Consider the following 6,578-nt stretch of genomic DNA (forward strand, 5'->3'; position numbering starts at 1 on the left):
TATGTCTAAAGAGAATAGTATATTATGTTGAAGGCCTTCAAGGCAAGAAAATGTGAGGTAAGATTTTTATTTGGAGCAAGATTGACTTTTGAGTAAAAAGGGCACAAACTGTCAGTGACATATACAAACTTAAGAAATATTGGTCATGAGCCCTTCCTGAGGAACTCACCAAAAAAATAAAACTTCAGAAAACCGAAATGACTCAAATCACGTTGGCATAAGTACTAATGAGAGCACTAAACATTAGTTATTTGGAGAACTAAGAGTAAATTGGTGTAAAAAAAGAAAGAAAGAAAGAAAAGGTATATATGAAATGGCTATATGCTCAGGCAGTATAAAGTATGACTGAAAAATGGAGAAAGAATCGGGAGAACACGTACAATGTATTTACTTTTGTCTTTTGTTGTCTGTATTTTAAATGTCATATCTAAGAAACCAATGCCTAATACAAGGTTACACTATTTTACATCTATGTTTTATTCTAAGAGTTTTATAGTCTCAGCTGCACATTTAGGTCTGTGACCCATTTTGAGTTAATTTTTGTGGATGGTATGTGGTAGACGTCCCTGCATTTGGATATCTAGTTTTCCCAGTACCATTTGCTGAAAAAACTATCCTTGCCCCATTGGGTTGACTTGTCACTCTAGTGTTGAAAATCAGTTGACCTCAGATCTGTGGGACTACTAGTGTTTTTATTCTGAGGCTGTTGTGAACATGCTGTGAGTCAAGTAAATAAGTAATCGTGGGATACTCTAACTCTGTCATTGCCTCAGTCCTTGAAAAACAGGATTCTTGGTGTGGAAGAAAGAATTTACAAATGTGAAGCAGAAGAGAGTATGTTTAAAAACAAAATGAAACTCACATAGTTCTAAACTCCTGAGATATTTTTTATTTTAATAATAAAACATTCCTCCCCCCTAGCCAGTTTGGCTGAGTGGATAGAGTGTCGGCCTGCAGACTGAAGGGTCTCAGGTTCCATTCCGGCCACCCCCGGCCCTGGTCAGGGGTGTGTGTGAGAGGTAATCAATGGATGTGTCTCTCTCACATTGATGTTTCTCTCTCTCTATCTCCCCCCCCCCCTTCCACTCCCTAAATAAGTAAATAAATAATAAAACATTTCCTACAATGTTTTCTGATATAGCCTTGAAATAGAGAGTAACACTTAGGATCCGCAGAGAGGTTTTGAAATATCTTTTTCCTTCAAAAGAAAGTGGAGCTTCTTGGAGCAGTGGCTGGTTCAGACCTGAGTTAAGAAGTGTGGAAGTATGCGCCTAGCATATCTTGTCATTTCAGAGAGCCCCAAAGCTGTCAAGACCACGAGGGCGATGCCAGAAGGATTCGGGAACCAATGTGGAGAGGTTCCTACTGCACAAAGATGGGACAGTTTGAGTTTTACAACAAATATTAGTTCCATATTAAAATTCATTAAATATATTTATATCCATGAGTTCACAATGATATTTTTAAAAGACTAAGTGAAAAAATATATATATATAAGACTAAGCGGTCACCTATTGAGAATAATGAGGGACCAAATCATTATCTTGAAAGTCTGATTAGAAGAAAGGCAAGGAAAACAAGTATTTATCTTGTCCTATCTCTATACACTGTACCACTTGGTACAATAAATGATAAGCTTCTCTTTGTAAAATTTTTCTAATTAATTAATGAGCAAAAACATATGGAATTCAAATATCACTATTTTGTAAATCCCAATGAAACTTAAGCATCCTGTGCTGTCCAATAGGGTAGTCACTAGTCACATGTAGCTATTTAAATCTAAATTTTAATTAAGTAAAATTATATAAAATTAAAAGTTTTGCTCTTTAGTCACACTAGCCACACTTCAGGTGTTTAGCAGCCGCATGTGCCAGTGGCTTCCACAGAGGACAGTACACATATAGGACATTTCCTCCGTTGCAGGAAGTGTTATTGGCACATTTTCAACAGTGTGCAGGACAGAGTAATGTGCTGACCAGCGTCCTGGGCATACAATTAGGAAAATCCAGATTTGGGAAACTTCTATGGGTCAAATTACCCAATTTTTTAAACAAGTAAATTATAAGAATACGAAAGAGATGAAGAGGAACCTGCAGATTCAAAGGATTTTTAAACTGTCATATCTGCGATTGGACACTTGGATGAAAGAGCTACAAAAAATGCAAGTAAGTGTTAACTCTAAAAATCAGGACAGTGGCCTTGGTCGGGTGGCTTAGTTGTTTGGAGCATCCTCCCGTGTACCAAAAGGGTGTGGGTACGATTTCTGGTCAGGGCACATACCAGGTTGTGGCTTTGATCCCCATACGGGGCTTGGAAGGGAGGCAACCAATTGATGTTTCTCTCACATTGACGTTTCTCTTTCTCTCTCCCTTCCTCTCTCTCTCTAAAATCAACAAAAATATACTTCGATAAGGATTTTTTTAAAAATCAGGCTGTTATCAATGTGAAAGGACTGTAATTAGCACAGGGCTTCTGATGTGGCCCGCAAAGTTCTATTTGTTGAGCTGGGTACTGATTACAAAGGTGTGCCCCTTATAATAATTCATTAAGCCAGATTTTTATGGCTTTCTTTACCGATTTATTATTTTATAACAAAAAATATATTTTTTAAAAGGGGAACCTTGGAGAGGACTCATCAGGGCACTATACCTCTGATGAGATAATTTCTTAACTCCAGAACCGCTGAGCTCTCGTCTTTGGTGGCCACGTCCTTGGCTGGCATCAGGAAAATGGCCACAGACCTCCTAGTGCATGAGAGCTGGTTCGACAAGTTTAAATACCACGATGCAGAAAGGAAATTCTATGAGCAGATGAACGGGCCTGTGACTGGCTCCTCGTGCCAGAGTTCAGGCCCTCGGGCCTCCAGAGGGCCCAGCGGAAACCACAGTGAGCTCATCATCCGGAACTCCATCCTGGCAGCAGAGAACCAGAGCCGGCGAGGCTGGTGCAGGACGTGCGGCAGGCCATCGCCACGCTGAGGCCGACTGAGTGCTGGAGGAGAGCTCACCTGCCCACCGGGCCATAGGCCCGCAGACCCAGCGCGTCTCCCATGAGCCAAGTGGAGCCCCCACCAGATAGGTGGCCACCGCTGCAGAGGATGATGAGGAGGATGATACCGACGTGTTTAGCCGTGATGAGGAGGATGACAGGGAGGCCGTCAAGCTGCGGGAGGAGCGGCTGCAGCAGTACACAGAGAAGAAGGCCAAGAAGCTGGCGCTGGTGGCCAAGTCCTCCATCCTCCTGGATGTTGAGCCCTGGGACGAAGAGACAGGCATGGCCCAGCTGGAGGCCTGCGTGCACTCTGTCCAGCTGGATGGGCTGACCTTGGGCTGCTCCAAGCTGGTGCCTTGGGCTACAGCATCCGCAGGCTCCAGATCCAGTGCGTCCCGGAGGACAAGGTGGGGACCGACCTGCTGGAAGAGGAGATCACCAAGTTTGCAGAGCACGTGCAGAGCATCGACATTGCTGCTTTCTACAAGATCTAAGCTCTAGCACTGGGCCTGGGAGGTCCTGCCACATTAAAGACTGAGATTTCCTCAAAAAAAAAAGAAAAAAGAAAAAAGAAAAAAGAAAAGAAAATTTCTTAATGATTCATGATCTTTAATGCCTTACCAAACCTTTTTACCAAGTGACTTCTGTACTCCCACTGCATTCACATTTAAGTTAACCTGTTCACTCTAAGGCACCAGCCAGCTCTTTAAAGAAGAAAAAAAATAGTTTTCCATTTTCTATCAACTTATGCATTTAGTTTTCAGACTTCCCATCCAGTGTTTCCTTCCCTAAAGAGTTAACCTGGTGTAATTCTTAATTTTAAAGCTTTTTTGTTCTGGCTGTCAAATTACATGCCTGTGATAAAATCTTGAAAAATACAAAGACCCACTGTTAATATCCAACACCATTTTGCTGATTGATACCTGCCTTTGCTTTCTTCCACTCTCCTCCACTCTTCTCTCCTTTCATTTTCTCATCTGTTCCCTTCTTGCCCCTCCTCTCTTTCACACTCACACACACACATCTTTTCTCAAAATGCTCTTAAAATTGAGTTTGTGATATAATAATAAATATATATTTGGTCTCTGTGCATCCTTTTTTCCTGGCACACAGCTCCTAAAGCCCTTGAAATCACCATTGCTTAGTGTCTTTGTATGCTAACAAGATGATGGGGGAGGGGCCTCATGGTAGATCAACCACCTGATTAGAACAGAGACACTTTCAGCCCCACATTCTGGCCTTCTCAGGGAGGAGAGAGGGAATGGAGGTTGAGTTAATCACCATGGTCTTCAATGTAATGAGTCTTGCCCAATGAAGCCTCCATAAAAATCTCTAAGTATGATGTTCAGAGAGCCTCCAGGTAGGCCTCCTGGTTCCCCCCAACTGCCTGGAGGCAGCCATCTTGTGTTCACATAGGGGTGGCCATCTTGTGTGTTAGAGTGATGGTCAATTTGCATATTACCTCTTATTATATAGGATTATTATATAGGATTTTATATATACATATATATATGAACTGATAATCTAATAAGTAAACTTTCCCTCAGTTCTGTGAGTCATTCTAACAAATTGTCAAACCTGAGGAGAGTGTCATAGGGTCCTCCAATTTATACACAATTAGTCGGAAGCACAGGTGACAACCTGAACTTGCCATTGGCATCTGAAGTTGGGGGTGAGGGCAGCCTTGTGAGGCAGAGCCCTTAATTTGTAGGGTCTGCACCCACTCCAGCCAGATAGTGCCAGAAGAGAATTGGTCATTGGGGAGAACCCCCCCCCCCACATTTGATGGCCAGAAGTGAAATATGGCATCACCAAAAGTAGAGAAGAAAATAGTTCTTTACAGATGGCATTTCATCATACAGAGGTACCTCGAACATTGTCTAATTTGGATAAATAGTTTCTCAATTTGAGAGCACTGTAACCACTGCTATACTTGTTGGGGTTTTTTTTCATGTTTTAAAGCTAATCAATATTTGCCTATTATTTGCCGTAAAACTTAGCTATTTTTGTTCCTTTAACCCTATTTAATAATGCTATGTATTCAGTTAATCTATTTTTTGTGTGGTATAAAAACATACAATATTAAATTTACCATCAAGATGTAGTATTAAATTTACCACTGTAATATAAACTATATCCACATTGTTATGAAACAGATCTCTAGAACTTTTTTCTTATAAAACTGAAACTCTATACCCATTAAACAACCCCCATTCCCTCCCCACCTAGCCCCTAGGAGCCACATTGCATCTTTTGTTTCTATGACTACTTCAATTAGCTCAGGGAAGTGAAATCACAACGTATTTGTTTGTGACTAGTTTATTTCACTTAGTATCGTATCCTCAAGACGACATCCATGTTGAGCATAAACAGGGTCTTCTGCTTTGTAAAGGCTGAATCATATTCCACTGTATGTATAAACCACATTTTGTTGATCTAGTCAACAAATGTAATGGACATTTGATTGCTTTATCACTTGGCTACTGTGAATAGTGGGAGTGGACATATCTCTGTGAGATTCTGCTTCTGATTCTTTTGGATATATATCTAACTCAAAAGTGGGAATGCTAGATTATATGGCAATTCTATTTTTAATATTTTGAGGAATCTCTCCACTGTTTTTCTGCACCATTTTACATTCTCCATCAACAGTACACAGGAGTTCCAATTTCTCCGTAGTTACCTAGCACTTGTTAGTTTCAGGTTCTTTTGATAGTGGTCATACTATCAAAAGAACCTGAAGCGATAGCTCATTGTGATTTTGATTTACATTTTCTGATAATTAGTGAATTTGAGCACATCTTCATATGCTTCTTGGCCATTTATCTTCTTTGCAGAAAGACCTATTCAAGACTTTTGCCCATGTTTAATTGGGTTATTTAATTGTTAGTGGTGAGTTGTAGGAGTTTTTAATATATTCTGGATATTCACCTGTTATCAAATATATGGTTTGCAAATATTTTTTCCCATTCCATAGGTTGCCTTTTCACTCTATTTATTGTTCCCTTCTCTGAACAGAAGTTTTCCCCCCCAGCTTTATTGAAATATAATTGACATGTAATTGTGTAAATTTAGGGTGCACCACATGATGATTTTATATATGTATATATTGCAAAATGATTGCCACAATAAGGTTAGTTGATATGTCTATTACCTCACATAGTAACCTTTAGTGTGAGTGTGTGTGTGGTGAGAACTTTTAAGATCTGCTCTCATAGAAACTTTCAAATATACATTATAGTATTGTTAACAATAATCCCCATGCTATACATTAGAATGCCAAGGACTTATTCATCTTGTACCTGGAAGTTTGTACCCCTTGCCAACCTTCACCCATTTCCCCCACACACCTGTCACTGTCAGCCACCAATACTTGCTCTGTTTCTATGAGGTTTTTTGTTTGTTTTAATACTCCATATATAAGAGAGGTCATATGTTATTTGTCTTTCTCTGTCTGACGTATTTCACTTAGCACAATGAACATTGTCTCAAATGGCAAGATTTTTTCGTGGCTGAATAAAATAAATATATAGGTATAGTATAGACATAGACATAGACATAGACATAGACATAGACATAGACATAGA

General features: G+C 39.9%; 1 pseudogene; it reads left to right on the top strand.

Moving 5' to 3' along the window:
* The first annotated feature begins 2,621 nt into the window (after window positions 1-2,621).
* LOC118651270 lies at window positions 2,622-4,305 on the top strand (annotated as a pseudogene).
* Window positions 4,306-6,578: the final 2,273 nt, after the last annotated feature.

The sequence above is a fragment of the Myotis myotis genome, unplaced genomic scaffold (assembly GCF_014108235.1).
Source record: "Myotis myotis isolate mMyoMyo1 unplaced genomic scaffold, mMyoMyo1.p scaffold_m19_p_3, whole genome shotgun sequence".
Taxonomy (NCBI): Eukaryota; Metazoa; Chordata; class Mammalia; order Chiroptera; family Vespertilionidae; genus Myotis; species Myotis myotis.